Source organism: Tachyglossus aculeatus, chromosome 3 (assembly GCF_015852505.1).
Source record: "Tachyglossus aculeatus isolate mTacAcu1 chromosome 3, mTacAcu1.pri, whole genome shotgun sequence".
NCBI classification, from domain to species: Eukaryota; Metazoa; Chordata; class Mammalia; order Monotremata; family Tachyglossidae; genus Tachyglossus; species Tachyglossus aculeatus.
In genome coordinates this window covers 28,008,072-28,022,263 of record NC_052068.1, presented here as the reverse complement: position 1 = coordinate 28,022,263, position 14,192 = coordinate 28,008,072, and the positions used below count along the sequence as shown (strand labels likewise).

The following is a 14,192-nucleotide window of genomic DNA, read 5'->3' as shown; positions in this document are numbered from 1 at the left end:
TCTGAGAGTCAGCAGGAGCTGGGTTCTAATTCTGGCTCCGCCACTCATCTGTTGGGTGACCATGGGCAAGTCGCTTCACTTCTCTGTACCTCAGTTCCCTCATCTGTAAAGTAGAGATTAAGACTGTTATCTCCACTTGGGACTATATGTTGCCAACTTGTACTTCCCAAGCACTTAGCACAGTGCTCTGCACACAGTAAGTGCTCAATAAATATGATTGATTGACTGATCCAATTTACTTGTATCCACTCCAGCACTTAATACAGAGTCTGACACACAGTAGGCCCTTAATGAATACCACAATTATTATTATTACCTCAAGTTGCCCCTCCCAGCCAGAACATACCATCACTTCTTGCATGATCCAGGACAAGGAAACCAAGCTGGTTAGCTTCATCTCCCTGGCCTGCCCATTATCCCTCTCCAAAGTCCCAGCCCTATGTGTCATTTGCCACACAATTTTTTTTTAAAACTTCCAAAACCTGAGCTTGGGTTTGAGAGAAGCAGGTGGCTAGAGCAAGTCTCCTTTACTCCTGCAGGCTCCTTGCACTCCTTGGGGGCTAGCTGTATACTTCTGCTCCCTTCCCTATGGGGTTCAGAAGTCTGAGGTGCAGGGGGGGCGGTGGCGTATGTGTGTGTGTGTATATATAAATACGCTTGCTGGCTTCTCCTATTTTGTTATTCCATTCTCATGCTGTTTGCCAGCAAGGCAGGGAGCAGACCTGGCAGGATTCTGCCTGCTGCCTTTGAGGTATGAGTAATTATTACACGCATCTGTTATTTTGATCTCCCTCTCAACAGGTGGAAGACAAGCTGCTGCTCTGATAGAGATTTGCAGTCATGGATGTCCCTGGGTCGAGTGTCAGACTGTGTGTGTGTGTGTGTGTGTGTGTCTGTCTGTCTGTCTGTCTGTCCCCGGAAATGATGTACGGGATTTTAGCAACAGTTCAGGAAAACATGCACAATTGTCGAGAGCTGGGAGATTAAATCTGTTTGCTGGGAATAAACCAACCGTAAATCCCGTAAGACTGGGAAAGGGTGGGGAATGACGAAAAATCAAGAATCAGAGGGGCTGCTCGACCGGTCACCATGGTGGGGAGGAGGAGGAGGAGGAGGGGGAGGAGGAGGAGGAAGAGGAAGAAGGCTGAGGTCAAGTCAGGAGAGCGGTCAGAGGCAGCTCGGAGTGGGTAGATGCCCTGGCATGATTTGAGGGGATCCATGCTGAGGACCGGGTAAAGGTGAAACGGGAGATTTCTTCATGCTAGAGGGAGGCTGCAGAGAGAGGAGCTGGGGAGGGAGTTGCTAGAATATGGCTGCACTATTATCTGAGTGCTTATTCTCTGCAGACAGAGCATAGCACTGAGTGCTTGGGAGAGGACAATAGAGTGAGTAGACATGATCCCTACCCTCCAGGAGTTCAAGACATCAGCACCCAGACCCTGGGTATCCTGGTTGGATATGGGAAAGGGACATTGTGTCTCCATTTCTTCTGCAGGTAAGAGGAGCTGCTACCTCTTCTAATGATAATAATAATAAAAATAATTGTGCTATTTGTTAAGTGCTTACTATGTGCCAGGCACTGTACTAAGCACTAGGATAGAGACAAGATAATCAGGTTGGACACAGTCCCCATTTCACATGGGGCTCACACTCTTCATCCTCATTTTACAGATGAGGAAACTGAGGCACAGAGAAGCAAAATGACTTGCCCAAGGTCACAAGGCAGACAAAATGGTAGAGCTGGGATTAGAACCCAGGTCCTCTTACTCCCAGACCTGTGCTCTTTCCATTAGGCCATGCCGCTTCTTTCCCCGTGGCTCCAATTCTTCCTCTCAGCTGCTGAAGGTAGACTCAGGCCTTGATCACCGAGTCCCTTTCTTGGGGGCTGAGTTCCTGCATCTCCCCTGTACTTTGGTGGAAACCAGGGAGGGGAGAACTCAGATCCCTCAACCTGGTTGGAAAGAGCACCAAAGAGGCAAGGTTGGGTTGCCTCGGAGGGCATTTGGGGACCTACAGGGCAACACACACTTTTCAAGGGCAAAGTTACCGATGCCAGTGGATAACTAATCTAGATCTCCCTAGGATACCCTTAACTCTTCCCCTCCAGTGATGATGTTACTAACCCCCAGAAGTCCCCACCTTTATAAAGTCTGCCTGATGGCCTGGCATCATGGAAGTTTGCCCTTGAACAGAAGTCAGGGTGTTTTGGAGTTTCCTGCCCAACGGTCATGGCCCTGCCTCTCAGCCCAACACCCCACTGACCTTTTATCCCCTCCCCAGACCCCCACCTGGTCTCTGGGGCTGCTGGCTTGTGGTTGATGGCCTCATTCTTTCCAAACTGTTCTCAAGTTCAGAAGATCAAGCACAGAGACAAGGAAGGGAGGAAAGGAAGTACTAGGGCAGGCAGCCTGTTGGAAGGGAAGGATGATGATGATGATGATGATGATGATGATGGCATTTATTAAGCGCTTACTATGTGCAAAGCACTGTTCTAAGTGCTGGGGAGATTACAAGGTGATCAGGTCATCCCACAGGGGGCTCACAGTCTTAATCCTCATTTTACAGATGAGGTAACTGAGGCCCAGAGAAGTTAAGTGACTTGCCCAAAGTCACACAGCTGACAATTGGCGGTGCTGGGATTTGAACCCCTGACCTCTGACTCCAAAGCCCGGGCTCCTTCCACTGAGCCACGCTGCTTATGCTGGGGGTTCTTCAAGGAAAGGAATGAGAGAGACAGAGGAAAGAGGAGCAGCTGAGGAGTTTCAGGATGAGGCTGGGACCAGAGTGTGGCCTCAAGGAGAACAGGGATGCACATGTTGAGAGGATGCTTTGCCTTTACTGTTTTCTCTCATCTTCTACCTCCTGGGAAGATGAACTGAAGGCCAGTGACATTGAGTAATGTGATGGGGTCTAGTGGCAAAACCATGGGCCTGGGAGTTAAAGGATCCGGGTTCTAATCCCAGCTCTACCACTTGTCTACTGTATGACCTTGGGCAAATCACTTAACCTCTTTGAGTCTCAGTTACCTCATCTGTAAAATGGATGATTGAAAACCTGTTTTCCCTCCTAAGACTGTGAGCCCCATGTGGGGCAGGGACTGTGTCTGGCCTGTTTATTAATGAGAAGCAGTGTGGCCTGGTGGATAGAAACATGGGCCTGGGACTCAGAAGGAACTAGGTTTTAATCCTATCTCCACCACTTGTCTGCCGTATGAACTTGGGCAAGTCACTTTACTTCTCTGTGCTTCAATTACCTCATCTGTAGCATGGGAATTAAGACTGTGAGCCCCAAATGGGACAGGGACTGGGTCCAACTGAATTCGCTTGTATCCACCCCAGTGCTTAGAACAGTGCCTGGCACATAGTAAGCACTTTACAAACACTACAATTTTTATCTTGTAGCAATACCAGCACTTAGCACAGGGCTTGGCACACAGTAGAGAGAAGCCACATGGCCTAGTTGTTAGATCATGGCCCTGGGAGTCAGAAGAATCTAGGTTCTAATCCTGGTTCCGCCACTCGTCTGCTGTGTGACTTTAGGCAAGTCACTTTACTTCTCTGTGCCTCAGTAACCTCATGGGTAAAATGGTGATTAAGAGTGTGAGCCCCATGAGGGACATGGACTGTGTCCAATCTGATTAGTTTTTATCTACCCCAGCATTTAGCATAGTGCCTGGCACATAGTAAGCACTTAACAAACCCCACAATTACTTTTTTATTAATAAGGGCCTAACAAACACCACAGTTATTATTATTACTTGTCCAAAGTATCAGAGTGCAACTATGTCAGAGTTGGGACTTCAATCAGTCAATCAATATGTTTTATTGAGTATCTACTGTGTGCAAACTAATTGTTCTGACTCTCAGCCTCTGCTGAGATCACATCACTCCAAAAAGTCTGCGATTAGCTGGGTAGTTTTATTTAGCTTGAAAGCAAGGACCAAAGAAATGCCCACAAATGAAAGGTCTCTCCCATCCTCATTCTTTTCTCTCTTTTCTGAGATTTTTAAAAATGGCTTTTGTTAAGCAACGGGGTAGATCCAAGCAAATCAGTCTATGTCCCACATGGGGCTCATATATTGATAATCCCCATTTTACAGATGAGGCACAGAGAAGCTAAGTGACTTGCCCAAGGACACACAGCTGACAGATGGCAGAGCAGGAATTAGAACCCAGGTTCTTCAGTCTCCGAGGCCCATGCTCTAGACAATGGGCCACACTGCTTCTCTAGAATACACACTTCCCGCCAGGAATGTCCCCACTCACTCCCGGAGGCAGCCAGCCTCACCTTTAGCCTCACAGAACTCCTCACCCTGGGCTCCAGGAGACACTGCCTCCTCCTCCTGGCTCCTCCTTGGCCTGGCTTGGCAGTCAGAGCAACGTTGAGGAAGTGAGCAGAAGCTAGAGGGAAGGCAGAGGGGCTCCCGGGCTTCATTTCCCCCTTCAATCAATCAATCAATCGTATTTATTGAGCGCTTACTGTGTGCAGAGCACTGTACTAAGCGCTTGGGAAGTACAAGTTGGCAACATATAGAGACAGTCCCTACCCAACAGTGGGCTCACAGTCTAAAAGGGGGAGACAGAGAACAAAACCACACATACAACAAAATAAAATAAATAGAATAGATATGTAGAGGTAAAATAAATAAATAAATAGAGTAATAAATCTGTACAAACATATATACATATATACAGGTGCTGTGGTGAAGGGAAGGAGGTAAGATGGGGGGATGGAGAGGGGGACAAGGGGGAGGGGAAGGAAGGGGCTCAGTCTGGGAAGGCCTCCTGGAGGAGGTGAGCTCTCAGTAGGGCCTTGAAGGGAGGAAGAGAGCTAGCTTGGCGGATGGGCAGAGGGAGGGCATTCCAGGCCTGGGGAATGATGTGGGCCGGGGGTCGATGGCAGGCCAGGCGAGAACGAGGTACGGTGAGGAGATTAGCGGCAGAGGAGCGGAGGGTGCGGGTTCCCACCCACTACCTGAAACACTGATTTCACTTGCAATTTTTCCTCAGGTAGCGGCTAGCCAGGGCTTCTCTCTCTCTCTCCATTCCCTGTTTGATTCTTGTTTTTCCAATCTGCCACCTCAACATAGCTGCAAGGGACCAGACTACCGTAAGGGCCTGCTAATCCACAAGGGGGTGGACTTACCCTGTTTTCCATCTGAGGGAAAAGTTGCAGGGGATTCAAAACAGAGGAAGCAAAGCCAGCAGAGATGCACGTCTGACTCAGAAATGGAGCAAGATGGGCCTTACCCATGCTACTAAAGAGTTTGAAATGGAGGCCTAGAGATAGGCCGGCTTGGCCTAAGCCTGAGAAGGCACTATTCCCTGGCAAGGACCTGCTCCTGGCTGGAAGGGGTATGGGCGGCTGAATTTTTCTGTACGTTTCTACATTTGTGGCTTTTTAACTTCGTTGAGTCCTTCAGATCCTGGGCAGGGCCCCTCAAAGACCCCTTTCCCTGCCTTTCACCCTGCCAGATTCACTGGCCCTAGACTCCACGGCTTTGGAATTATAGATGCTTCACAGAGCCCGGGTTCTCCGGTGGAATCTGAAACCGTCATTCTGCTTCAGAGCCCGGCCTGAACCTGCTACCCTCCCCATCCCTGAGGTTCCGGGCTAGGGTAAGTGCTAGAAAACTTCCCTTGGCTGGGACCATCCTGGGAGAAATCAGGAATGTCCGGTCCCAACCCCGAGCTGGTCTGAATGAAATCGGTGGAAGTTTTGAAGGCCCTTTACAGGCCGAACTGTTCTCCCATGGGGCTCGGCCTGAGACACCAGAACATTCTCCGAGCCCTCAAAGAGGCAGTGGATGGGCCAGTGGGTGGATAGAGGTCAGTGGATAGAAGCCAGTGGTTGGATATTGGTCGGTGGATAGAGGCCAGTGTGTGGAAAGAGGTCAGTTTCTACCAACCCTGTTGCTGGCTTATTATGTGACCATGGACAGGTCCCTTGACTTGTGTCCGTTTCCCACTCACGACAAGAAGTAACCCCTCCTTTATTCATAGAGCCATTGTGCGGATTAATAGGACCCAGGGCCAGATTAGCTACAGTCCAGATCTCCGCCAGGACATCTGCCTCTGAAACATCCTCCAAAGTCCTCCTAAGTCCATGGATATGTGAATCCCAAAGCTGCCATGGGATTTATGGACTTCCCAGGACCAGCACCGTGGCCTCAGAATAATAAGAGCATTATTTGTTAAAGGCTTAATCTGAGAATTTAGTACTCTATACTAAGCATTGGGGCAGATACAAGATAATCGGGTCAGACACAATCCCTGTCCCACATGGGACTCACAGTCTTTACGTAGGAGACATTTAACTCTATTTTACAGATAAAAAAACTGAGGCATACAGAAGTTAAGTGATTTGCCCAAGGCCACATACAGGAAAGTGGCGGAGCCAGCATTAAAAATCTTTTTTATTTTAATTTATATTTTTGTTATCTATTTTTATTAATCATGCATATATAGCTATAATTTATTCTGATGGTATTGACACCTGTCTACTTGTTTTGTTTTGTTGTCTGTCTCCCCCTTCTAGACTGTGAGCCCGTTGTTGGGCAGGAACCGTCTTTATATGTTGCCGACTTGTACTTCCCAAGTGCTTAGTTCAGTGCTCCACACAGAGTAAGTGCTCAATAAATACGATTGAATGAATTAATGAATTAAAAATCAGGTCTTCTGACTCTCATGCTCTTTCCACTAGGCCATGTTGCCTCCTATACTATGTTTGGGACTGGGCCCTCAAGGACTTCCAACAAGCCCTTTCCGGCTCAAAGAGGATTGTGCTCTGAGGGCACAGTTTGGCTTATGTTTATGCTCTGAACTTTGGCTTCTTGTTCTCCAGAGCCCAGGGGCAGAGCCCAGAAAAGATGCCAACTCCACCGGGGACATGGGGGTGGTCCTGTTGCCCCAGGGGTTTCAAGCTGGGGGAGAAGAAGCATCTACTGTTTCGGATATCCAGCTTTTTTTTTTTAATGGTATTTGTTAAGCGCTTGCTAAGTGTCCAACACTGTTCTAAACCTTGAGGTGGATATAAGTTAATTAGGTTGGACATAGTCCCTGCCCCACATTGTGCTCACAGTCTAAGTAGGAGGGAGAAGAGGAGAACTGTTCTAAACCTTGAGGTGGATATAAGTTAATTAGGTTGGACATAGTCCCTGCCCCACATTGTGCTCACAGTCTAAGTAGGAGGGAGAAGAGGAGAACTGAGGCACAGAGAAGTTAAGCCACTTGCTGAAAGTCACATAGCAAGTAATTGGCAGAGCCAGGATTAGTACCCAGGTCCTCCAACTTCCAGGCTTGTGCTCTTCCCACTAAGCCATAATAATAAAAAATAATCAATCAATCAATCAATCAATCGTATTTATTGAGCGCTTACTATGTGCAGAGCACTGTACTAAGCGCTTGGGAAGTACAAATTGGCAACACATAGAGACAGTCCCTACCCAACAGTGGGCTCTGATGGCATTTATTAAGCACTTACTATGTGCAAAACACTGTTCTAAGCACTGGGGAGGTTACAAGGTGATCAGGTTGCCCCATGGGGGACTCAGTCTTAATCCCCATTTTACAGATGATGTAACTGAGGGCCTGAGAAGTTAAGTGACTTGCCCAAAGTCACACAGTTGACAATTGGCGGAGCCGGGATTTGAACCCCTGACCTCTGACTCCAAAACCCATGCTCTTTCCACTGAGCCAGGCTGCTTCTCTGAAGCACCATAATGCTTCAGGTGGTCAAGGTGGTCAGCTTGGCAAGACCTGAGAGCATCCAAGCTGAGCCAAAAGGAGCTAATTCCTTTTATTGTCTTGGCCTGATTATCCTGTATCTTTTCCAGTGCTTAGTATGATGCTTGGCACATAGTAAGGACTTAACAAATGTAATAATAATAATAATAATAATAATAATTAATAATAATAATAATACAGGCTTTCTGAGCAGGCCTGGAGTCCTCCATTGGGATTTCCAACCAGTAAACTCCTCCAAGCCTGTCCTTCCTGTGAGTCCCCCCCAATGCCCACCCCCTTCACCCATTCTCAAGGTTTCACCTTGGCACATCATCATCAATCGTATTTATTGAGAGTTTACTATGTGCAGAGCACTGTACTAAGCGCTTGGGAAGTACAAATTGGCAACATATAGAGACAGTCCCTACCCAACAGTGGGCTCACAGTCTAAAAGACACATATAGGCTGTAGGGCCCTGGCAGGGTGGGTGAGTCCCTGACACAGACCCACCAAGGAACCCTTTGGGCCAAATCACTTCACTTCTCTGTGCCTCAGTTCCCTCATCTGTAAAATGGGGATTAATACTGTGAACCCCATATGGGACATGAACTGTGTCCAATCTGGTTAGCCAATGGTTACCCAATGCTTCCTACAGTGCTTGGCACATAGTAAGCACTTAACAAATACCATAAAAAAGAAAGTCCATCCGCAGCCCGCGGTACTAAGTTCCCCGTCTCCAGACCTGAACTAAATTTGGCGCTGATCTTCAGATGGCAGCCTCCAGCTGCCGGGCAGATTTCCTTACACCCAGTTGGCTCTTTGGATAACTTGCACATCCCAAGGAGTGCCCAGGATCTCACCTTTCAAGCCCAGCGAGCCTAAAGGTCCTTGGCGCCACTCTGACACAGCCGGCAGTAGGGTTTAGGTCTGTAGCGGGGGTGGTGGGAGGGGTTCAAAGCTGGGCAGACAGTCATCTTGGCCAGTTAGCCCAGGGTCATTCTAGGCCTGCCCCTGGCCTGTAAGCTCCTGGGCAAGGAGGGATTTGGGCACTTACTGTTCTCCACTCCTGCCTGTCTCCCTCCCAGCCCAGGCTATGGTTGTGGGGAGGAGATGGAAGGGATAGAGGTGCCTACAAATTGGCCTTCCCTGAGCTTCAGTTAATCATTCATTCCTTCAATTGTATTTATTGAACGCTTACTGGGTGCAGAGCACTGTGCTAAATGCTTGAGAAGTACAAATCGGAAACAAAGAGAGACAGTCCCTACCCAACAACGGGTTCACAGCCTAGAAGGGACATCTAGACTGGCTTCACCAGGGCCCCTCTAGCAGAGGAGGGTGGGTGGCAACAGGAGCAGTGTTCTTAACTTGAATGCCCATGGACTGGAGTGGCTAATGAGGCCTGAGCCTCTTGAGTGGCTCAATGGAAAGAGCCCAGGCTCGGCAGTTAGAGGTCATGGGTTCTAATCCCAGCTCCACCATTTGTCAGCTGGGTGACTTTAGGCAAGTCACTTCACTTCTCTGTCCCTGCTTCCTCATCTGTAGAATGGGGTTAAGACTGTGAGCCCCACGTGGGACAACCTGATTACCTTGTATCTCCCCCAGCGCTTAGAACTGTGTTTGACACCTAGTATGCACTTAACAAATAGCATCATTATTATTATTATTATTTTGTGGAAGCTGTTTGGGGTGGGGAAATAAAGACAGGTTCACCCTCTCAGGCACCACACTCCCTTGCCCCTCCCCATGGCCCCCAATCCTGTATTTGGCCCCAGGCTCATGACCTGGCCCAGGTTTACTTGTCCTGTAAGGCCCCATCCGCTGCAAGGTAGTCGGTGGGAAGTGCTTCTCTAGGCTCCAACTGCCACATTCCTCTAGCCTGCCCTGCTTTAATCAGTAGTATTTATTGAGTGCTTTCTGTGTGCAGAACACTGTACTAAGCCCTTGGGAGAGTACAATACAACATGCTTGGCACACAGGGAGCTCCAGTGGGATCTGAAGCAGCTTGGCTTAGTGGCAAGCCCACTAAGCCCTTCTCCAGCCCAGCCCGCACCCTCCACTTCTCTGTCGCTAACCTCCTCACTGTGCCTCGTTCTCACCTGTCCCGCCATCGACCCCCAGCCCACATCCTCCCCCTGGCCTGGAATGCCCTCCCTCCCCACATCCTCCAAGCTAGCTCTCTTCCTCTCTTCAAAGCCCTACTGAGAGCTCACCTCCTCCAGGAAGCCTTCCCAGACTGAGCACCCCTCCTTCCTCTCCCCCCCACCCCCCTACCTTACCTCCTTCCCCTCCCCACAGCACCTGTATATATGTTTATACATATTTATTATTCTATTTATTTTACTTGTACATATTTACTATTCTATTTATTTTATTCTGTTAATATGTTTTGCTTTGTTGTCTGTCTCCCCCTTCTAGACTGTGAGCCCACTGTTGGGTAGGGACCGTCTCTATATGTTGCCAACTTGTACTTCCCAAGTGCTTAGTACAGTGCTCTGCACACAGTAAGTGCTCAATAAATACGATTGAATGAATGAATGAATGAATGAATGAATGAAAGAGCCCGGGCTTGGGAGTCAGAGGTTGTGGGTTCTAATCCTGGCTCCACCACTTAGCAGCTGTGTGACTTCGGGCAATTCACTTCACTTCTCTGTGCCTCAGTTACCTCATCTGTAAAATGGGGATTGAGACTGTGAGCCCCACGTGGGACAACCTGATTACCTTGTAACTACCTCAGCACTTAGAACAGTGCTTGGCACATAGTAAGCATTTAAAAATTTAGTACAGTGCTCTGCACACAGTAAGCCCTCAATAAATATGCTAAATACGATTGAATGAATGACCTGACTGACTCCATCCCAACTGAACCCAGCAGGTAGGTGGCCCAGATTGGCTGGGAGTTCAGCAGACCTTCCCTGGGGCAACTGATCTGGGCAGGGAATGTGTCTGTTTATTGTTGTACTCTCCCAAGCTCTTAGTACAGTGCTCTGCACACAGTAAGCGCTCACTAAATAGGATTGAATGAATGAATGACAAAAAAGGAATGAATGACAAACAGCTGAGTGTGAAGCTTCACACACACTAAGCAGCGTGGCTCAGTGGAAAGAGCATGGGCTTTGGAGTCAGAGGTCATGGGTTCAAATCCCAACTCCACCACTTGTCAGCTGTGTGACTTTGGGCAAGTCACTTAACTTCTCTGGGCCCAGTTACTTCATCCATAAAATGGGGATTAAGAATGTGAGCCCCCCGTGGGACAACCTGATCACCTTGTAACCTCCCCAGTGCTTAGAACAGAGCTTTGCACATAGTAAGCACTTAATAAATGCCATTATTATTATTATTATTATCATTATCATTATTATTATTATTATTATTATTCTGTGTTCGAACCATTCAAGCATAATGGCTCCTAATTCCCACTGAGCATCCTAGGTGCTCAGCTGCCTGACCCATCCAGGCCCTGTGGGGAGACTGGAGAGAATGGGAGGAGCTTCGGGACCATGCAGAAAGGGTTACTAAGCAACTTCTTCTGAGTCAGGTCTGCCAGAGAAATCAAAAGTCCTCATTAGAGGCGATCTGGGACCGTTAGCAGGCTCCTGGCTCCTCTTGCTCGTGGCTGGGGGCGGCTGTAAGCACTGTCAGTGCTGCCATTTCACTCTAGCCCTTCTCTCCAGGACACTTTTCTCGGCTCCTGCAGCTACTGGGCCCATTCACCCCTGCCCTCTTTTTTCTCTGCACCTCTGCTCTCCCTCTCAGGACATTTGCTCTCCAGGGGGAGATCCCAGGGAGGAAGGAAGGGGCACCCGCAGAGAAACGTGAAACCAAAGTGGGGATAGGGCCCATCCCACAATTCTTCGTTTCTGGACGGAAACGGCACTCAGCACCGCAGGAACTGTACCCTCTGGTGACAGTGTTGTTCCAACATCCCTGTTTAACTTCCAGGGAAAGAGGCCCAGAGCATCAATTGATTTGTCTGAGGTCCCATAGTGCCAGTGGTACAAGTGGAATGGAAGCCCCAGCCTCTGAGTTTCTGGAGATTTCTGAGTTTCTTTTAGACTGTGAGCCCACTGTTGGGTAGGGACTGTCTCTATATGTTGCCAATTTGTACTTCCCTAGTGCTTAGTACAGTGTTCTGCACATAGTAAGCGCTCAATAAATACGATTGATAATGATGATGGAGATGTGCTCCTGGTGGGCTTGGACTGGGGAAACCAGGCAGCCAGAAGCTTGGGGAAGGAAACCTCCTATCCGAAAGGCTGTGGCAGTGGGGCGTCGGGCCCTAATGACTTCGCCTGGCCTTGGTGAACTCTGGCCTGCGATGAACAAGCAGCTCCACCCCACTCCGGCTCTTCTCTGGCCAGATAAAATATTTGTGTCTCGTTCTTGCCCTGCTGAAAGTGTATCACCGTGACTAGTCAGCCATGTAATAGAATTTTAGAGCCACATTTAGATTAATTTTGAGCCACTTTGTTCTAGCGTTGGCAATTTGGAGACGCAAGTGATCTAATTTCATTAAATGACAGGCAGCCTACCCAGGTTTATGGTGCGGTAACTGCCCAGCTCGGAAGGGGCCAGGTCAGGAGAGGAGAGAGGAAAGACTTTCCTCATAGTCCGCTTTGGAGGAGCTGGTCATCTGGTCAGCAGTGTCAGTCCTGTCCACCCCTCCCTTATTGAAAAGTCTCTCCTGTCATGGCAACCGCTCAGTGGAGTAGGGCCCATTTGGTTGTGACCAAGAGAACGGTCCGTAAGGCCTAATAATAATAATGGTATTTGTTAAGTGCTTACTATATGCCAAGCACTATTCTAAGCGCCGGGGTAAACACAAGGTAATCAGGTTGTCCCATGTGGGGCTCACAATCTCAATCCCCATTTACCAGATGAGGTAACCGAGGCACAGAGAAGTTAAGTGACTTGCCCAAGGTCACACAGCAGACAAGCGGCGGAACCGGGATTAGAACTCATGACCTCTGACTCCCAAGCCCATGCTCTTTCCATTAAACCATGCTGCTTCCCTAGGACTGGGCCTGGTCATGATCATGATAATAATAATAATAATAATAATAATAATGATGGCATTTATTAAGCACTTACTATGTGCAAAGCACTGTTCTAAGCGCTGGGGAGGTTACAAGGTGATCAGGCGGCCCCACATGGGGCTCACAGTCTTCATCCCCATTTTACAGATGAGGTAACTGAGGCACAGAGAAGTGAAGTGACTTGCCCAAAGTCACGCAGCTGACAATTGGCAGAGCTGGGATTTGAACCCATGACCTCTGACTCCAAAGCCCGTGCTCTTTTTTCCACTGAGCCACGCTGCTTGGTACCATGTCATATTTGGGGAAAGGAACTTTTCATCAGTCAGTGGGTGGGAAGACGGAGTTTTGGTTTGGATGCTGAGGGTGGAAAAGGGAGGCCCTTTAGGAACTACTAATTAATTAAATCACATCTCCTCCAGGAAGACTTCCCTGAATAATCTGTCGTTTTCCTACCTTCAGCTTCACCTAAGCACTTGGGTCTGTACAGCTTAAACCCCGTTACTCATCTCACCCCAGCCCTTCAGAATTTACGTACATATCCTAATATTCTGGATTAATATCCTAATACTCCCCTATCAGTAATTTATTTTAATGATCATTGTGGTATTTCTTGAGTACTTACTATATTCCAAGGACTGTACCAAGCGCTGGGGTAGATACAGATAATCAGGTCGCACATGAGACTTACAGAATCTGTTTCTCCCACTAGACGGTAAGCTCCTTGAAAGCGGGGATCATGCCTACCAACTCTATCCTCTCGTCTTGTCTTATGTTGTCGATTCATCTCTGACCCATAATGACTACGTGAACACATCTCTCCCAGAACGCCCCACCTCCATCTGCAATCTTTCTGGTAGAGTTTTCTTGGTAAAAAATAAGGATGTGGTATACGATTGCCTTCTTCCGTACAGTAAACTTGAGTCTCCACACTTGACTCTCTCCTGTGCCGCTGCTGCCCAGCTCAGGTGAGTTTTGACCTGTAGCAGATGGCCTTCCACTCACTAGCCACTGCCCAAGCAAGGAATGGAATGGGTAGGCTTCTGCTTGACTCTCCCTCCCATAGCCTGCATTAGGAGAAGCAGCGTGGCTCAGTGGAAAGAGCCCGGGCTTTGGAGTCAGAGGTCATGGGTTCAAATCCCAGCTCCGCCACTTGTCAGCTGTGTGACTTTGGGCAAGTCACTTCACTTCTCTGGGCCTCAGTTCCCTTATCCGTAAAATGGGGATTGAGACTGTGAGCCCCCCTGTGGGACAACCTGCTCACCTTGTATTCGCCCCAGCGCTTAAAACAGTGCTTTGCACATAGTAAGTGCTTAATAAATGCCATCATTATTATTATTATTATAGACAAGACTGGTAGAGTACTGGAAACCCTCCAGGCGCGATCCTGAGAGGGGAACTCTTATTGTACTGAGCTCCAAAGTGCTCTGCACAGCAA

The 14,192-nt window shown here is 48.4% G+C and overlaps 1 protein-coding gene across 1 annotated transcript in view; it reads left to right on the top strand.

Annotated features, from left to right (window-relative positions):
• Positions 1 to 1,432: 1,432 nt before the first annotated feature.
• Positions 1,433 to 14,192, top strand: part of LOC119925748 (dual specificity protein phosphatase 13-like) — a 29,149-nt gene continuing 16,389 nt past the window's right edge. Inside the window, exon 1 of the mRNA XM_038744161.1 lies at positions 1,433 to 1,495. The gene's annotated coding sequence lies outside the window, so the exon portion shown is untranslated. The remainder of the gene's footprint in view (positions 1,496 to 14,192) is intronic.